Below are 19,530 nucleotides of genomic sequence, written 5' to 3' on the forward strand. Positions count from 1 at the left end.
TTATTTGGATCACAACGGTGCTGCAGCGCGCCGCTTCCTATTGGTGCTAGGGACGGCAATTGACACGCGTGAAATGCGCACCACGGCGCTTCGGCGCCGGTGTGTGGCCGGCTTTAGGATGATGAGATGTCACACGCTGTTCGACACATGCACGCGCATTTGCGTAATGTTGGGCCTTATCTACCTAGCAGCTATCTCATGTCCATCATGTGTCAAAAGTTATCTTGCGTTTAGAACCAAGATGTTGACTGGGTGATTAACCAAGAGGTGAATAAAGACCATGGACAGAGGCATGTTTGAAAAATTTGTGTGCATACACAGGTCACACAATCATACACACTTGCATGTGTTTTTGTGTGAATGTGTCTGTGTGTGCTTACTACATGTGTTATGTTTGCATGTGACACCGGCCAGACAAGCACTCTTCAATATATGCATGTTTGAGATGAGATTCAGAATATGTCACTTTAAAGTTGTTGATTTTCTGTGTAATTCTACATTACTTGGTAATATGAATAAAACATTTTCGACAGCAACAACACAATTGTATCCCTTGTGAAGGGAAACTTGAAAGAGAAAGAGTCAGCAAGGCCTCTGCCCGGAGCAAATCACATCCATCCACCATTCGCCTTTTCACTTCTTTGGAAATTGCCAACCATCCTGATAAAAAGGTGGCCTTGAGGGAATTGCGACTGGCAATAAAATGACAATGTCATCCAATAGCTTTCTTTGTTTAAAGGGAACAGTTTTTAGGTACAAGTGGCGGTACAGATTTGCCACAGATTGAAAGGTTGTTTATGCCGCTGAGGAGAGGCCAACACTGGGTGTCCACAGATATCTGCTTTTCAATTACTGAAGCACTGAGCCCCCTGTGCTCAGACTGAAACATCTGTGTCGGAGATGAGACTACCTGCTCGGACTACCAAAGAAACAGATTCCTCAAAGCACTCATGTATATGCCCCCTTCTCTGGCTGGCTAGTGTCAGTAATTGTGAGATTGTCCACGTAAGCGACTTGCATGAGCAATTTAGTTTTTTATTGTTCCAGCAACTTTTCTTTTGCGGTGCATTATGGTAGTTAGCAGCTCATTTGGCATTGTTATATCAGCATGCTTATAGTTGGTGTTGATTTGTATTTCTCTGCAAAAGTGTCTCTACGGGGCTTGATATTGGTGAAATTATGCGGAAAGCTCAGCATTTCATTAGCCAAGTTTGATGGTTTTAAATCACGACTGATTAGACATCTCATCCAATTAGACATTTCAGTGAAGCAAGTCAAGCCTTTGCAAAATAACCCAACAAATCCACAAGACATCTGGACGGCAACACTGCCTTTCCTCATCTACGATGAAACAATTACAATCACTAGGTCCTTCGCAGGCCTTGCCGCCCCTAGCAAACACACGCTATAGGGCTACTAGTACGCATTATTTTCCAAACATTCCAAAACGGTGGACAGAAACTGATAAGCAATAAACCACAACAACAACAAACCAAAATCCTAGACCTGAGTGCAATATTGATGCTCAATTGTGCGGCTCTCTGAGTGCCAATGCCAGGCACTGAGGCGTGGAGATTTCTGGGTTCCATCACTGCGAGGACGTGAACCCTTCATCCACTTTTTTACCTCCCGACAGGTAGTCAGTTTGGGAGAGGCCATCTTGGAATGTCTGAACGACAATGGTTAACATGCAACACATAATGGTGTGTGTGTGTTTTTCCACATAATGTGGAAATAGCAGTGGTCGTGCTCAAAAATTACGCTGTGTGTGTGTAGGTATTTGTAGGTCATTCGCTGCCTTATCAAACATAAAGTCATAGTAGCATATGGTGTGAGCAAAAAAAAAGGCATTGATTGATTTAAACGTGTCGATTGACCCAGTATAATGTGCACCCTTGATAGATCAAAATATATTGGGAAGGCAGAGATACAGGATACATCTAGTCCTGATGCTAGCACAGACCGGGCTCTGGAGTGCAGTGCAAAGTAACTACCAGTCAGGCTTCTTACACTCTTTGTACCACACAATACGAACTAGCATAAAACTGGCTGGCTTTAGTGTATGATTTATTTTCAGACTCCTCCAGACTGAGGCCCTTGCCTAGTGGCTCCACTGTACCGGGTACTATGACCACTACAGTTGACCTGAGGCCCTAGTGGCTCCACCATACCGGGGACTATGACCACTAAAGTTGACCTGAGGCCCTAGTGGCTCCACTGTACCGGGGACTATGACCACTACAGTTGACCTGAGGCCCTAGTGGCTCCACCATACCGGGGACTATGACCACTACAGTTGACCTGAGGCCCTAGTGGCTCCACCGTACTGGGGACTATGACCACTACAGTTGACCTGAGGCCCTAGTGGCTCCACCAAACCGGCGACTATGACCACTACAGTTGACCCGAGGCAAAGCAGCTAGAGTGAAATGTAAACTTCCCCAAATCAATTCCTATTATTATTGAATAGGCTTAACCGTGGCGGATTTTGCATCCAAATCAAATGCCTCATGCCAATAATGCTATGAAGTGGTTACTACAACTCACGTTCAATCTAAATAATGCATGAATTAGACTACCCAGTCAAGCGAGCAGATCAGAGCTCAGCCCAAGGCCAGAAGAAAGGAGCAGCCTTCAATGGCTTCATCATCAGCTGGGTGAATGCTCATTTCTGAAATATCTCACCATGACTCTCTGAGGGTAAGCTGAACGTTAAACTGAAATGTTTAAGAGGGCTTGGATATGGAAGCATAGAATGAGTTAAAGTTAATTGGTAACGCTTTGCAGTAAGGGTGCATTAATTAACCATTTATTCACATTAGCTAATTCAGCAGTAAGCATTAAATAACAGTTAATTAACAGTTACCTTATGATCTTGCAATCATTTACTATTGATTTTCATGTTAAATTGTGGGAACACAATGTTGAATGTGGAAACACAGTGGGGGTTGAGCCCATGGACCACTGATGAAAGCCCTTGCATTTGCAGTATTGTAAATTATGAAGTAATGAGTTACAAACTGGGTGACACCATTTTTATCTCTGGGGAAAATGACAGCCTATTGTCAAAGGGATCGCCAAAGAGAACGAAATGGAAATTTTAAAGATTTTAAAATTATGTCTATAGAGTCAACCACAAGACTCCTTGAGCCGTCCGTCATGTCAACAAAAAAGACGACAAAAAAGAGACAGCGTCCCAATAACACAGAACGAAAACATGTCAATAACACAGTATGGTGAATTATGTCTATAGAGTCAACCACAAGACTCCTTGAGCCTCCCGAAATGTCTTCACACTTTGTTGCTCAAACTTAATACTACTCTCCTCCTTGAGCCTCCCGAAATGTCTTGCAATATTGATATCCCCCCTTCCCCCTGCGGACTGTTTTAGTTGTTTTATTTTTGTTATGTTTTGTGTGTATGCTATGTGTGACTTTAGGCTACTGCTGCCTGTCTTGGCCAGTACACTGGAAGAGATGTTTAATCTCAATGATGATTATTATTTTCAATTAATTTTCTTTGCGGCCATCAGTTGGGGCAGTGGCATCAGGGCTTGTGACTCTAAAAAGCTTAATGCGCTGATTAGGAGGGCTGGCTCTGTGCTGGGGACTGCTGTAGAGTCCCTGGAGGGGGGGATGGAGAGAAGGATGGTACAGAAATTGTTGAGTATTATGGACAATAACACGCATCCCTTGCACAATCTAGTGAGTAAACAAAAGTGTGTTTTTATCTAAGCAGCTAAGCTGCAGAAAGGGCAGATTTAAGAATGCTTCTTTACCTACTGCCTTTGCACTTTGTAATAACTTCCCTTTTTAGTAAGGCCAGAAAAATATTTATTTAACTATCAGCCTGAACTGCTTATATATATATCAAACTGTATTTTTGCACCTGTATATTTCACACCTGTATATTTGCACACCTGTATACATGGATCATCCATTCCACTTTTTCTATCCTAGGCTAGGTATTGTAGGCTCATGGTTTTGTATAGGTGGGATATGTATGTATACATGTGTTGTGTTGTGTGTATGCATGCTGGCTGCTGGAACACCTACATTTCTCTGCTGAGATGAATAAAGTATGTCTTATCTTATCTTGCAATAGTAGTTACCTTGCATTTTAAAATGTCAATGCACTTTTCAGCCATGAATAACAGTAAAAGCTATTTAATAATTGATTTACATGCACAGTATACTACACTTTCCATTAAACAATTACCCGTTACCATAAATTGACTAATTTTATTATGTAATCAAATGCTCAGAAACTAGCTGCTTTCAGACACACGTGTAAGTCCTGATATTCTCCTGATGGGCCGCATGTGTGAACAACATATCCTGACATTTGCACCCTGAAATTCTTCTGAATAATACTACCCCGGGGGTAGTATTTTCTCTGTAGGAAATGTAAATTACCTTATATGTGAATGAGGAGTAGAAAGTCTGTATTTCTCACACCACTTCAGTGGACGTGTTGATGATGCTTCTGCTTGTCATTGAGTGGCCCCCTAAATGATAATCAGCCTGTTGCCTTTTGTTTGCTGAATGGTTAAAAAAATATTTAAATGTTGGCACTGCTTTTAAGAGTCATTTGTGGTGAACATATGTTATACGCTGTAACATTATAGGCCAAATGTTACTATATTATGCGCTCAGAAATGTGTTACATTATCGACTGGGGTTTCCACATTATTGCTATGGGTTTAATTACAACTAGAGGTTGTGCGCGCAAAAACTCTAGTATATATAATGCTATGTAATAATACTTATTACTGCTCATGTAAATTAAATGTTTATCAAAGTAACACATGTGTAGTGGTTCACTGACCATACGACGGGTGGGCGCCTTGTCCTCTCTGCCGCAGACCTGAAGGAGTGTGAGCGGTGTCTGTGGGAGAAGGGCTCAGTTGAGTTAAGTCTGTGCCTCTATAAGTAGATAACACATGGTATTCTACCAGCCACAATCACAAACACACATACACACACACACACACACACACACACACACACACACACACACACACACACACACACACACACACACACTACGAAGAAAACAAGGGCCAAGTGCGATGGCTTGGATCCCAGACAAACAAACATGTGGGCAGAAGTTTCCACTCGTGCAAAATAAACACCCAGCATCAATTCGGTTTGGTCCCGAGGGAAATGGATGTTTTCTGAGTATATACAGACAGGGCGGCTTGTACTTATGCGGCACTGCATCCGTACAAGTGCTTTACTGCACTTAGGAAGTGCAGGCCCCTAGGAAGACGCCCCACGTTGACATTAGCATGGCACAGGGGCCGCTGGGCCAATTCCACTCCAAATGCGATGTCGTCAGTACCTATTGGTTAGCCGGTCGTTTGACTGCACTGCAAATGGGGACAGATACAAAAGCAGGTGTCTCTTCAGGGATCTGGATTCAGACAATAACATTCATGCTCTCTTCTGCTTATGTTCATGCAGAAGGGGTTTTCCTCCACCAAACCCCAAAAAGACAATTCTGGCTCTTTGAGACCAATCAACATCTCCCCAAGGAACTTATGGCACAACAGAGGACATCTTTAAATATCTAAAACCAGGGTGTAAGATCTGTATGTTTGTGAAGCTAGTGAGAGCAACTGAGCCAACAAGTGTTTGAAAGTCTCTCATAGCACCCTCCCTATATTGCTATTGTTCTCTCTCTCTCACTCCTCTCTTGACTCTCACTCACACTCACTTTTATACACACAAACATATACCTGCAAAAACACACACACACACACACACACACACACACACACACACACACACACACACAAACCACAAACACATATGCACAAACACACACCTAATGATGATATGTTACGCTTTGCCCAGAACGGCCGTGTCCCTGCAATCTCTTGTTTTCCCTCCTCAGGTATTAACATAACAAGCTCATTTTCATCTCCGGGCTGGTAAAGTGCTTGTGAACACCATTCCACATATACATTATCCCTTTCGCTCTGGCTCTTATCATCTTTTTACACCCCACCAGTGAAGCCACACACCACCTCTCCTTCTTAACAGCCTTTGTGAAGATGCACACAGAACCCATATCCCAGACACATATACCTTTTTAGTTTTGGGTTGCTTGCGACAACACAGGCGGGCTGGCCTGCTGCTAAGCACTTTATCGTTCCAGTAATTCATCACTCATTCTCCTTGTGAGTTGGAGGAGGTAACATGGCGGGTGCTTGACTTGGATGTTCAAGAGGATATTAAAAGGGCATCTGGGCTTTTTTTTGGCTTGTTTTTGGATCCTTACCTGGAATGAATAGCAAAATGTGAAATGAAAATGTCCATTGAGTGATTGATTGATTGATGTTGCCGGGTAAATACAGCATGAATCCTGAATACTACACTGCTCCTTTTTACACTGCACTCCAGGACAGACCACTTAAGAGCTTTGTCTGTGGCTGGGTTTGGAATGAATCAATCAGACAGATGTAGGCCTAATGAACACAACATCCCCCCATTCCTATTACACTCTCGCTCTCGTTCTGCGTTTCACATTTCCATTTTCTCATCTTAATCCCCCATCCCCTCCATCTCTTTCCTCTCTCCTTAACGATGTCCTACTACTCCTGCCTCTCTCTTTGCTGAAGGTTTTTGAATGATCAAAGTGCACAGTTGGCTGTGAGGGTTGGCCTCAAGATAAAACATTACAAAGAATACGCATGAGAATCGTGATAAGTCCTGTTCATCAACAAGTCTTTATTCTGCTCTCACTCTCCTTGTTAAAGCCACTGTGTGTCCATAGTGAGGTTGTCATGTTGGCTGAAGCAGCCGTACTTTTACAATAGACAACTGTGTTCTGTGGCTTTGTTTGTAGTACTGGCATGTCATGTTTATATTGATATTATTATGGGGTTGTCTGTCTGGAAATGGTATTTGTTATAGTTGTTTTTTAAGGCGGATCCGTAGTATTCATCTCTTCTCAAGGGGTTTTCATTTTGTTTCTGTTTCCTTGTTTTTGAGGGAATGGGGGATTTTTTTGAAATCCTTTTTCAGTCTCTTTCTTTTCTTTGTTTTATGATTATTGAATAAGGGTTTGTGTAACAGACGGTTCTGTAATGTCATACTGCTACACAGCAGGGGATCCAACAGTCAACTCTGACATTGGAAGGTGAATGCTGATAATGCTGATCCAAAGGACTGCAATAACTCTGGTTGGCACTTCAGCTCACTCAGAAATGAAATAATAAAAAAATGGAGAAGAAAGTAAGGGATGCTCATTTGTGTTGGGACATAACGATGTTATGTGGTTAAGAGCGAGTTGACCCGAATGATCAACACAGAGAGTTCACGGACAGACTAATGGAGGAGTTTACTGGCAACAAATTAGTAAATGCAGGGAAAGGAGGATTGTGCGAGAGGCTCGTGGCGGGCGGGTAGTCAGACAGGCGAGGGTTTGATAACAGGCGGGTAGTCAGACAGGCAAGGGTTTGATTACAGGTCGATAGCCAGACAGGGAAGGGTTTGATAACTGGCGGGTAGTCAGACAGGCGAGGGTTTGAAAACAGGTGGGTAGTCAGACAGGCGAGGGGAGATTAATGGATGCGGTACCTCAAGAGTGATGACAGTGACACTGACCCCGGCTTGGAGGCAGAAGTGAACGGGGTGACCAACATGACCAAACCAGGTAAGAGTCTTACCGAGACCTTGGGATTGGTCTTGCCAACACCAATCCCATTTCGCTGTATTACTTTGTTCCAAACAGTTGTCTATGTTTCTGTCAACTTCCACCAAAAACGACAATTAAGAAATTCTGACACAAAAACCAACAAACTCTATATGTAAAGTAGGAAGAAGATTGACAGCTGAAAAGAAAGAGAACGTCTATGGCCTCAACTGAACTTGGGAAATGCAAAAAAGTGTACTTTGACGACCAGTGCTGTGTTCCGATATCCATACTTCCATGAGTACACTTAAACGTAATACACATACGTGGCTTATTTTATTAAATAATACAAATAATAATTGATGAATTAATGAATGAACATCCACTTTCTCTCACAGCCTCCTAACCCCAGGCGGTATTGTCTGCTGAATGTCACAGTGCCACTTCTAAAGCAGTTTTTTTAATGGCCATGTCTGTGTCACTATAAAATCTGTCCATGAGCGTCTCTCAGAGTGATGTAAGGCACCAGACAGTGATTTAAAAAAAAATAGGAAAGTTCATTAAAAAAGTAACTTATTAATTACAAGTATAAACTTTGGAAAATAGAAACATATTCCAAGGTACCTTTTGAAGGAAGCCTTGGAATATCTGTCTATTTCCTAACCAGCGGACCCTAGTTCATGTGACGTTGACGCAGGCACATTGAAAATAAGTAGCCATTTCACATGTTTAAAGCAGTTATTGTATTTAATTAACTAAATATTCATATATATATATATATATATATATATATATATATATATATATATATATATATATATATATATATATACAATCATTTAGTTTTAGTCAGTCTTTTATTCAATTATTGTTATAACAAGATCTGTATCTGACCATCCTCTCGGAAATTCTATGAATGGAATTAATATTGATGGTATGGCAATATGTCGAGATTCTCGCACACCCATCTTGAATTGAATAGAATATTCTCGTTGCTCCGAGGAAGTCTGGTGGTCTCCGTATTTAATAAACAGATAAATATAAAATAACATAATCAGCAAAGAAAATGGTTTTATAGCCATGATTTAAACGGCATGCGAGCTTTCAGGTTTCAGCGTCCATATCAACCTTCATAGCAACCATGTGATTATATATCTGTTGAGACTTGAAATATTCTTCGTCATAACTATCAAATCAAACAACCTTCACATTCACCGAGCAAAGAATATGAAAGTTAAATGCACATTTCTCACTAAAAATGTTTACATAAACACTTTTAATGATGTAACTATACTAACATATCATATTTACCACCCAGAATAAAACGTATGTCCGCCATTTTCACAGAAAAACAGCCTAAAAATGATCCAATAGGAAGGACGCTCAGAATTCGGCTGCGTCTATTAGAGCCATTGTCGGGTTAATACAGGAGTGAATAGGCTTCTGGAGCACCCACTCTGAACGTCAAAAATCGCCGGCGTTGGCATTACATCAAGGGCGTAGGAACCGGGAGGGACGGAGGGGACGTGTCCCCTCCAATATTGGAGACAGGCACATTTGTCCCACCTAAAAATTATACCGGGGGGAGAAAAATATTTTATTTGATTTTGAAAGCGCAACACAGCGTCTTGTCACCGCTTCTTATTCTAAAAAACTGGATGATTGAGCGTGCAATTAAAGAATTGATTTGATATTCATCAATTCATTACTGCCATTCAAAATGTGTTTTCCTTTACATTTACAAATGTAACTTTTTTGTAGAATAAAATATATTTGTGAATTTTTTCAGTGTAGTTTGACATATTTCTGTTCAAACCATTAACGTATCTGTCAGGTTTCCGATATGTGTCCCCCCCAATGTTAAACTCATTCCTACGCCCCTGCATTACATTGTAGTGAATTGTCAGCGACCGACGATAAAGTGCTCTTGCCAACAGTGGGTATTTGACGTTCTCGGAGTGAGACTGTGTTGGTTTATACATGTTAATGCATTAAAACAATGCATTTTTTTTCTATTGCAAAATGTTAATATGAATGTGTTAAATGATAAAAAAACTTAGATTTGCATGGTTCGGGAGCTGCAGGCGCTGTCGTTCCGGTAGCATTTTTTTTTATTTTTCGAGCTGAGCTGCTGCCTCAGCCTGTCTCCGCTAGTGTTGGGAAGTTCGACTCTTTTTACTGAATCGGATCTTTAACTCTCGGTCAGTAAATTGAACGAATCTTTTTTTGAGTCATTTCGTTCATTTCGTTCATTTTTACAGCGGGTGGCGCTGTAGCCCCCTTGTGGGCGTTGTAAAAAAGGCTGCGGTTCTTAACGCTTAACACTGAAGGCAACATGGTTTGCTTCAGCTGAGCTGCTGAATACACACAATGTCACAAGCAATTCAAACCATGTGAAAACCTAGGAAAGCAAAAACACCACAATAAAGTGACTTGTGTCCTGTATCCTCATTTTGACAATTAGTAAGACAATTAAGTAAGACAAAAAGTATAAATAAATAAGTTCCTTAAAGTGTTACATGGTGCATTTATTGTGTCTTATTATTATTGTTATTACATTTGTTATTATTATTATATTTTATGGCAGAGTATAACACAAAATCAATATGTTGATATAATTTTCAAAAGTATTTATTTATAAACACACTTATAAACCCAAATCCAAACCAACAACAATATTGCACAATTAAGTAAAAGTAACACAAGTATATTAAGCAGTTTAAGGCCTGCTCTAAGGCAAGTTGGCATTGAGAAACACAAGCTCGCGGACCTTGGAGGGGCTGAGCCTGTTCCGTCTGTCAGTGATGATCTGCCCAGTCTTTGAGAAAATTCTCTCAGAGGGCACAGATGTGGCCACAATGCACAGTCTTGTCTTCATCACTTCACACAGACTTTTAAATACTGGAGAGCACATCCTCCACCATGCCAGAGGGTCTGATGTGCGGGGTAGGAGTGGCTCTGCAAGGTAGGCCCGTATCTCCATCATGGCAGCAGTTGAGATGCTTGATGTGGCAGAATTGGATGAAGTGGAAGCGCTGGTGTTTGCTACCCTCTCATCGAAGTCTTCCCAAAACATGGCCCCTGCGCTGGCAGCCGCAGCAGGATCTTGACCCTCCTCCTCCTCCTCCTCACTGTGACCAGGGTGATGGTGTGCTGCAGTAGCTGTAATCCTCTTTACAGCATCATCTGCTGCCTTGTCGTTCACAAAGGCTTGCTTTTTGAACCTTGGGTCCAAACAAGTAGCATCAGCAAGCTTCTCAATTTGCTCCACCTTGCTGAACCTCTTCTGCATCTCTGCCATCAGACAGTCCACCAGTTTTTGAACTGGTTCATGGATGGATGGATTCCTTTGATGGCGGGCAACAATCCTCTGATGACCCCTTGCCATCAGGATCACTTTGGAGGCAGTCACAAACCTACAGACAGTTGAATTATTCAAATGTTGTTCTTAAAAGCAGTTATAACAGTGTACTATTACAAAGTCAATGTCATGCTTCTTTGTTAACAGTAAGGATGCAGTTAAAAATCTATCACAAACTATAATTTTTGTTTAAAATATGAAGTTTGTGCTTATTATGTGCATGTACATTGAGAGCAAAGTTAGATAGGAGTCAAATTAATTTATGTGTACACTGATTCATCCAATAAAAGTGATTTTAATTTAATATAAACATTAATCACTTTATCTACATACCTCTCAGCGCTCACTTCAATGGTAACCTCCTCAAAAGGCTTGATAATGCCCACTGTTTCACGGGCAATTCCCCATTCCTCTGTGGACAGTGTGGATAGCGGTGCATTGATAAGTGCCAGGGTGGAGATGACTGGATCTTTCACTTCAATGAACCTTTGCAGCATGTAGAATGTTGAATTCCACCTTGTAGCTACATCCTGCTTCAAACGCAGTTGCTCCTGGCCCATCTGTTGCTGTGTGGCCTTCAGCTTGTCTGAAGCAACTGTGCTTCTGTGGAAATATTCAACCACAGCTTTTATTTTTTGAATTGTGCCCTGAACCTCCCTAAGTGCAGCTCTAAGAATGAGGTTCAACACATGTGCAAAGCATGGTATGTGGTCCCAGTGCAGGTGATCTCTCAGGGCTGCCACAATGTTGCTGGCATTGTCTGTGACACAAGCTACAACTTTGTCTATGACACCCCATTCGGTTGAAACTCTCTTCAGCTCACTTGCCAGGTGAGCTGAAGTGTGTCTGTCTGTCAAGGTAAAACAGTCCAGGAGATGGGAGGTCATAGCAAAATCCTGAATATAGTGGCAGGTCACAGACATGTAACTTGTGGTCGTCACAGATGTCCAGCAGTCTGTTGTGAGACATACAGCAGGAGCACTCTTGATTTTTTCAAATAACTCGGCTCTTAGTTTTCCATACATCTTAGGCAGTAGAGCTTGAGACAGTGTTTTCCTGCTAGGCAGAGTGTATGAAGGGTCCAGGGTCTTTGAAAAATCTTTAAAGCCTTTGTCCTCAACGATGGAGAATGGTTGATAGTCACAAGCTATCATTTTTATCAGTGCTTCATCCAGTTTGATCTGCCTGAGCGGATCCATTGGCCTTGTTACATAAGTGCCCAACAGTGTTTGTTGAGGCCTCCGTGGTCTAACTGCTGCTTGGGTGGTGGTGGTGGTGGTGGTGGGTGCTGCTGGTGTACTGGATGTTGCAGAAGCTGTAGCCAGTGTTGCAGCAGCAGCGATTGGAGGTCCAGATGAAGTATTGCTGGTGGAGATATTTGAAGCTGCTGCAGTGGCTCCATCGTCACTCTCTACCCTCACTTGTGCTAACTGCACAGTTGGATGTGCTGCTTTCAGGTGCCTTCTCAAATTCGAAGTGCTTCCTCCTTGCACTGATAAAAGTCTTTTGCAAATATTGCACTTGGCTTTGGTGGCTGAAATTTCACCAAAGTGGTTCCAAATGTCACTTCTTTTCCTGCCACTCATTTTCCTGACCTGCTCAGACCTCTGTTGTTTGTGTTCTGATTAAACCTGACACCTAATGTAAATGTATGGGGATGAGTGAGGGATGGGTCACTGCCCCCGCATGGAGCCTTGGATGACGGGAGCACTCAATTTGTGGGACATGATCTCATCACTCCTAGTAGCCCAGTCTGTAAAACATTAAATTGTGACGAGGTGAAAAGCTGTCTCATGAGAGTCAAACAATTGACACTTTTCACACCCTTTCATGCCAAACATCAATTAGCTCAGGCAGTGGAAAAGAAATATATAAATAATAACGTCAACTTGCGACGTAAATCAGATTTTGCCTAGCCGATGCCGTGCGAACAGCGATACCGGCATATGCCGTGACTGTAACCAAGTGAACCCCGTCTTGCGCTGTTAAAGTGTGAACGCTGACAGTGTGTGACAGTGGTCTTTAAACCGAGATGCAAACCTGGTCTGTGTGAGCTGCACTTTATCAGAGGCTCTGAAGTTAACATTTATGGAGGATTTGTCGTGCTTTTTCACCTCCTTTCCTCATCCGATCCTAAATGGTTGTGTCTGTCACCGCAGCAGCAGAGCAGGGTAGGGGAGAGCTGGGTCGATTATTTGAAACACGGGACGATTGAAACACAGTTTTCCTCGAAAACCGCATGGCTTTTACGTCGTCACTACGTTCAGCACGCAAGACTGACCAACCCCGGGAAATTTACGTCCCACCGTTCAAATGTTATCCCCCGAACCTGTTTTCGAGAGCGCTAAGTAAAATCCTTCCTGCGGTAGTGTTTTTGTAATAGATAGTTGTGTTTTTTGTTTCATGCCATAATAATATGACTATACAACAGATGAAAAAGACGTTTAACTGAAAAGTGTTTCAATCGAACCGGCTCTATTAGTATAGCGCAGGTAGACTTAAAAAAAATAATTCTCATTATATTGTAGCGACCCTGGGACATTTAAATAATTTGTGTGTTATGTGTTGCATTGTATTTCGTTGTCCGTTATGCAAGTTGATCTATGCGCTTGTATTGCAATGTTGTTCTTGTCAATCAGTGTGGGGGCGAATCATTAGGTCAGCTGGGGGAGGGGCCTTGGAAGAACTGGAGGGTCGGGCCTGGCACGTGCGGCTGACCGTGCGGCGGGTTGGGGAGTACGGGTTTTTGCTTCGTGTGGGATTTTCGCCGTGGTTTACATGTTTCAGTGACCTAGTTTGGTGCCATTAAAAAGTTTGTTCCAATACCGATGACTGGACATCGTTATGTCAGCGAGGTCATTACAATATGTTTACTTTTTCTCCCGACATGTCAGAGAACACAGATGTGCAGAAAGTAAAGAAAAATATGAGCAAAAACGCATTGTAGACGAAGTACATGAGCAATTAAAGTTCAGAAGTTTAACTATATATATAATATAATTCAAATTAAAAAGATTACAAGAACTGAAGGCCACTGATTAATTATGATTTCATGAATGAATAATGTATTATGATATTTTATTATTCTATGGTAGAGTATAACACAAAATCAACACGTTGATATAATTTTCGAAAGTATTTATTTACAAACACACTTTACATTATATAATCTATAACACTATACACATCTACAAGAACCGAAGACCACTAATAATTATGATTTCATGAATAAATAATGTATGTCGGGTTTCACGTGACAAATGAATGAACGTCACAAATCAGATATCATTCATTTCCTTGTTCGTAGCTGGCCTACAGCTGTCACGTGACAAATGAACGAGAGACCGATCCATATGAACGAATCGTATGAACGAATCGTATGAACGAACCGTATGAGCGATCCGTATGAACGATCCGTATGAACGATCCGTATGAACGAACCGTATGAACGAACCGTATGAACGATCCGTATGAACGATCCGTATGAACGATCCGTATGGCTGTCACGTGACAAATGAACGAGGACCTGAGTGAGTCGTGAACGAATCATTTCTGCTTCCTCTCCTACTGACTGAGCTTATGCAGCTGCCTGCCATGTGGCGAGGTAAGGTACTGCATCAAAATGAACGAATCACTCACTGAGATGACTCATGACTCCCGAGTCATATGAAAGATTCGTTCATATTGAACGAATCGTTCACGAACGACACATCACTAGTCTCCGCTTCTTCCGCTACGCAGATAAGATGGCTGCCGTTGAGTGTGAAAAGTGTAGATCGTTCCACCATGGACCTATTAAAGAAAGGACAGCGGACTAAATCCTGGCCACCCATTCACTCCTATGAAAACTGCTCATTGGCGTAGGGCAACATCAAGGAGAGATTTGCTTCCGAATCATCCGCTGCCACGCCCTAGTGCACGATGTGCCGGATGCAGAAATACTCTCGTTTTCTAGCATTGTTAGCATTGTAGCATCATAAGTGAGAGGCCTGAGCGAGCAGTCACATTGTACACCGAACATGGAAGTATAAGTTACTAACCCCCCCGATGATTCTCTATATGTGATCTTTAAATCACACTCCTCCTGCCATCTGGACAACAATTATTATTTAACAATTATTATGCCGGGCCGAAACAACACTTGTTTCATAACGACTCCTTTCAGCTGCCCACCCCTCCTTCTCCTGCAAAAAATAAAATAAAACGCTTTAGGTGGCGTTTTGAAAAGAGAAAACTTACATTTTATTAGTACATGGTATAAAGATAATTATGAGCCTTGGATTGATATCCAGATTTTTTTCCTGTTCTCCACTTGTATTGGAGTGAACGGGGATATCTACTTCTGGGACTCCATGAATCGAGGGACCCGTCCACAGCCCGCTAAAACAGCTGCAATACCAGGCTTGGCCGCTGAGCACTGGTGGATTGCGGAAGTGTGCACTGCTCCTGGGGGCCTGCGTTTCACACTAAGCGTTTTGACCGTTTTGAGCACACAATCCGGGTGCTTTCAGTACACTTATTTTTGCCCCGATCGTAATTGGAACGTCCTATGGACTCATACTCAGTATAGTAAGTACGGGAAGTATGGATATCGGAACACACCACATGCTGTTCAGTTTACCTGCATCTTGAGCTATACTTTACAATCCCCAATACATATTTTCAATTTATAACTGCCAGGGAAAGCAACCGACACATTATATGGCATTATATTTGAGACAAATGGACAGATTGAGCAATTTTGATTGATTCTTGATTCGTCTTCTTCCGGTGCGAATGACACCTGATCGATTTTCAACCGTGACATCCAATAATTGATATCAAATCAAAAACACATTTCATACTCCTCTCTTCTAGCTTGTGCTGTACTTCATATCGAGCCATGTACCGATTCACACCACGGTGACAGTGGTAATCACTCCACACAACAGCCTGCTTGTGTGGAGAAGCTAGAGGTGAAGACGCTTCGCACAAGGAGCGCAAATGAATGCATAGAAATACTAACCTTAGTCAGAACTGAACAGCACTCTGTTAGTGTGTATGTGTTCAGCAGGGGAAAGGAGAATAAAGGCAGCAGTGGGTGATGGCTGGTAATGGGCAGCCACTGAAGTGCTGGGATTGTATGCAGGCACCCGCGTTTTAAATTGTTAAACCCAGTTTTGTAAATGGAAAATGGAAGCTCCTTTGAATTCATAACATAGAAAATATAATACTTTTAACACAAGGTCTGAATTTATTCTTTTTGAATACCCTACCCATCTTTGCAATTCAAATACGGCATTTCAAGCTGTGCTATTTGAAAAACACAGTCTCAAATACCTTTTATTCAATGGTCACTAATTCTAGATGCAAAAATTCAATTTGCAGATGTTAGAAATACGATATTCATTGCTCAAATTGAAGTAGTCAAAATATGGATCAGAAAATGTAAGAAACAAACCATGTGAATGAAGGAGCAGGGAACCAAAGACGAGGTTTGAGCAATGGAGGCTGAACGTAAACGAACGGACTCCTGGCCAATCTGAGTGCAGTCGGCCGTCACGTATTCAGATAAAAGGGCTTGAGAACTAAACCCAATGATGGCGAACAAAACAAGGAGAATGATGGGACGTAGGTTGTCTTTTTGGGTCGTTTAGGCCTTTGTATATTCAATCTGGGAGCTTAATACACACAGGCATTTCAGATAATTAGTGTAGTTGAATTATCAGGTCTGGTGGTTTGAACCTCTGAACTTTCACCCCGTTTTGAGAAATTCCTGACTTAAAGAGGGGATATTATGCTACCAGTTGTGAGTGTGGCTGTTTCCCGAAGTGAAGGCTGCAGCCTTGCTAGAACACTTCCTTCCTCCCGTCCTATGGAGATGGGGCTAGAGTGCTGGCTAGAGTGCTGCCTAGTGTTTGTAGCGTTCAGAGTTTGGAACGACTCGCTAGTGTGGAAGCCCTTCCGCTTCCGCTTTTTAACATTGCTCCAGTGTTAAATATTTAAATATTTTAATCGTTGAAATTGTTATTGGCGATAGTAGTTTGTTTTAACACCACCTACTTACATATTAAAACAAATCAATCCATGCAAAATATAGCCTATCATTACGTTGCAAGAAATCGCAGAGCTTAATTTTTTACACTTACAACATGTCCAAATATATCAGCATAATGTTGCGTGCATATATTTTTACATAATAGTAATCGATGGCCAACTACGTTATTACGCGGACTTTTTGTCTGGTCTATTTTGCAGTTTGACTATACATAAACTAAACAAACCGGATAACTTATCAGAGCCACGTGGTTCTCCCTGTAAGCCGTCGTTGGGCCGCTTCCTGTTATGACGTGCTTGAAAGACCCCGCCCTTGCATTCGGTCTCGATGGCTCAGGACTCTCCATTGAATTCCCTGCGAATTCACCAATAACTTTTAATCACTAACACCTTCTGATCCTTAATTATAACCTGTATTAATTAAAAGTATTGTATTTTGAATGTTTCCAACTTAAATTGTTTATATGAATGTGTGAACATTCAACAAAATATTTGAGATCATGTTTTTGAAATAGTAAGGACAATATAGAAATGTTATGAATTCAAATGTGTTGATATTGCCAGTTAAATAATTCAATGGCTTTTCAAATTCAAAACTTTATGGCAGTGGTCTTCAATATACTTCATACTACATGACTCTTCTTAATGCTGTAGAATGCTCCATTCACATGAATGGGCCTTCCCGACTTCCGGTGGTCAATTATTTTTTGACTCTGATTCACGTCTTTCATACCACTCCACAAGCAGTGCATTAACTTATCAACCCCAGCGTAATCGGTTGCAAAGCGACGTCAACATCTTTGGCAAACTATTTCTCTGCTGATCAACTCTATAAATGGTAAACAAATTGTAAAAAGACACACCGTGTGAAGTTATTTTTTCGTTTGGCAAGTAGCTGTGTAATAAGTGGGATAATGTATGGATCGCGTTCATTATCGAAAATAAGCCCCTTCAGGGCGACGCAAGACAGTTTGCCCTGTCTGGGCTTATTTTCCCGTTAATGACCGGCGTTCTATACATTGTTCCTTACATATACTACACGGACAAAGACTGGAATGTTTTTGTTTGGGGACGTAACAATTCAAACAGTTTCCCTTTAGATACCAGTCCTGTTGTTGTATTAATTATTTTGTGTGTGTGTGTGTGTGTGTGTGTGTGTGTGTGTGTCTTTGATGCTTTAATACAGCCAATACAAATGATTCTACTCAGCCTTTGGTGATCAAGTGTGTCTACACAGTAGGCGATGGTTATACGCTGCTCCGTCCAATCAAAGTCTTTTTTGACGGGCGACGATGGTGAATTCTCCTCTTCTTTGATGAAGGCTCCCCACTGCAAGCACTCACCATCGGCCATGATCAACTCCCAGCAACAGTGGGCGATGGGGCTGAAGGAAGGAGACAGGGGGTGGATGCTGTCTACAGACTAGCAGTTGTAATAATAGCAAGGCTGACAGTGTTGTGGAAAATACATACAAACAATATAATCACAAATTATATAAACGTATTGGCTTTTGCTAGTTAATTTATCATGCTTTGTATACATTCTCTTTGCACCTAGTGGTACCTCCCTTCCTCTCTCCAAGCGAAAGGTGTTGCCTTATTAGATTGCGTTTGTGTCACAACTTTGTATTGTCAATTAACTAAGCTCCCACTCTAGACCGTGTGAACCCCTTTTGGTTTGAGTTTCTTTGTTCCTTTGTTCCTGTTTTGTGACTATACAAGGAATGAGTTGTATTGTCTCAATGAAGATGCTTGCTTAATGCTTTAATTGTTTCTCCCCAAGCTCCATTAAAACAAATACTTTGCCGTTTAGAAGAGTCTTACAAGAAATAAGTGTTAATCAGACAGGAATATCTTTTAGTTTAAACCCCAGATGTAACTGAGAATAGCATTTATGTCAAACAGTGTTTATTTGACAGGAAAGTAATTTGAGTGAATATGGAGGGGGGAAATTTGATATTTAAAGTATAATGGGAATGCCTAAATTCCCTCACGTGTCACTTGTGTTGAGTGTTTAAGTCTGTTTGTGTACCAATTACAAAGATAAAAACAATGCACCCATCAGATGTCTGCATGTAACCCGATTGTGGCACCTGCTTTCACAAGATACCATACTTGTTAATATTATTTTATCTGATAGAAGACAATTTTTATCCAGTCACATTGAATTATTTTGCCAATACCCAGAAAAAACAAGGACCAAGGAACTTCGGAATATGAGTGTATTTTAAATAACTGCTCAGATATTCATTGAACTTCCAGAGTACACACTCCAGTACACACCAGGTTAATATTAGTTTGTTATGACATTTCTCATGGCAATTCCCTTGTTTATGTAGATCATTGTTTTCATTCAGATGTAATTGCTGCTTGTTTATTCAAGGGATGCAGAGCTTAATATATCCGAAGCAACAGTGTTCCTGTGGCAGTTTCAGTGTAGTTATGTTGTATTGTGTGTGGCATCGTTTTGAAATGTGGTATATATGACGAAAG

This window comes from Pollachius pollachius, assembly GCF_949987615.1.
Source record: "Pollachius pollachius genome assembly, chromosome: 3".
NCBI classification, from domain to species: Eukaryota; Metazoa; Chordata; class Actinopteri; order Gadiformes; family Gadidae; genus Pollachius; species Pollachius pollachius.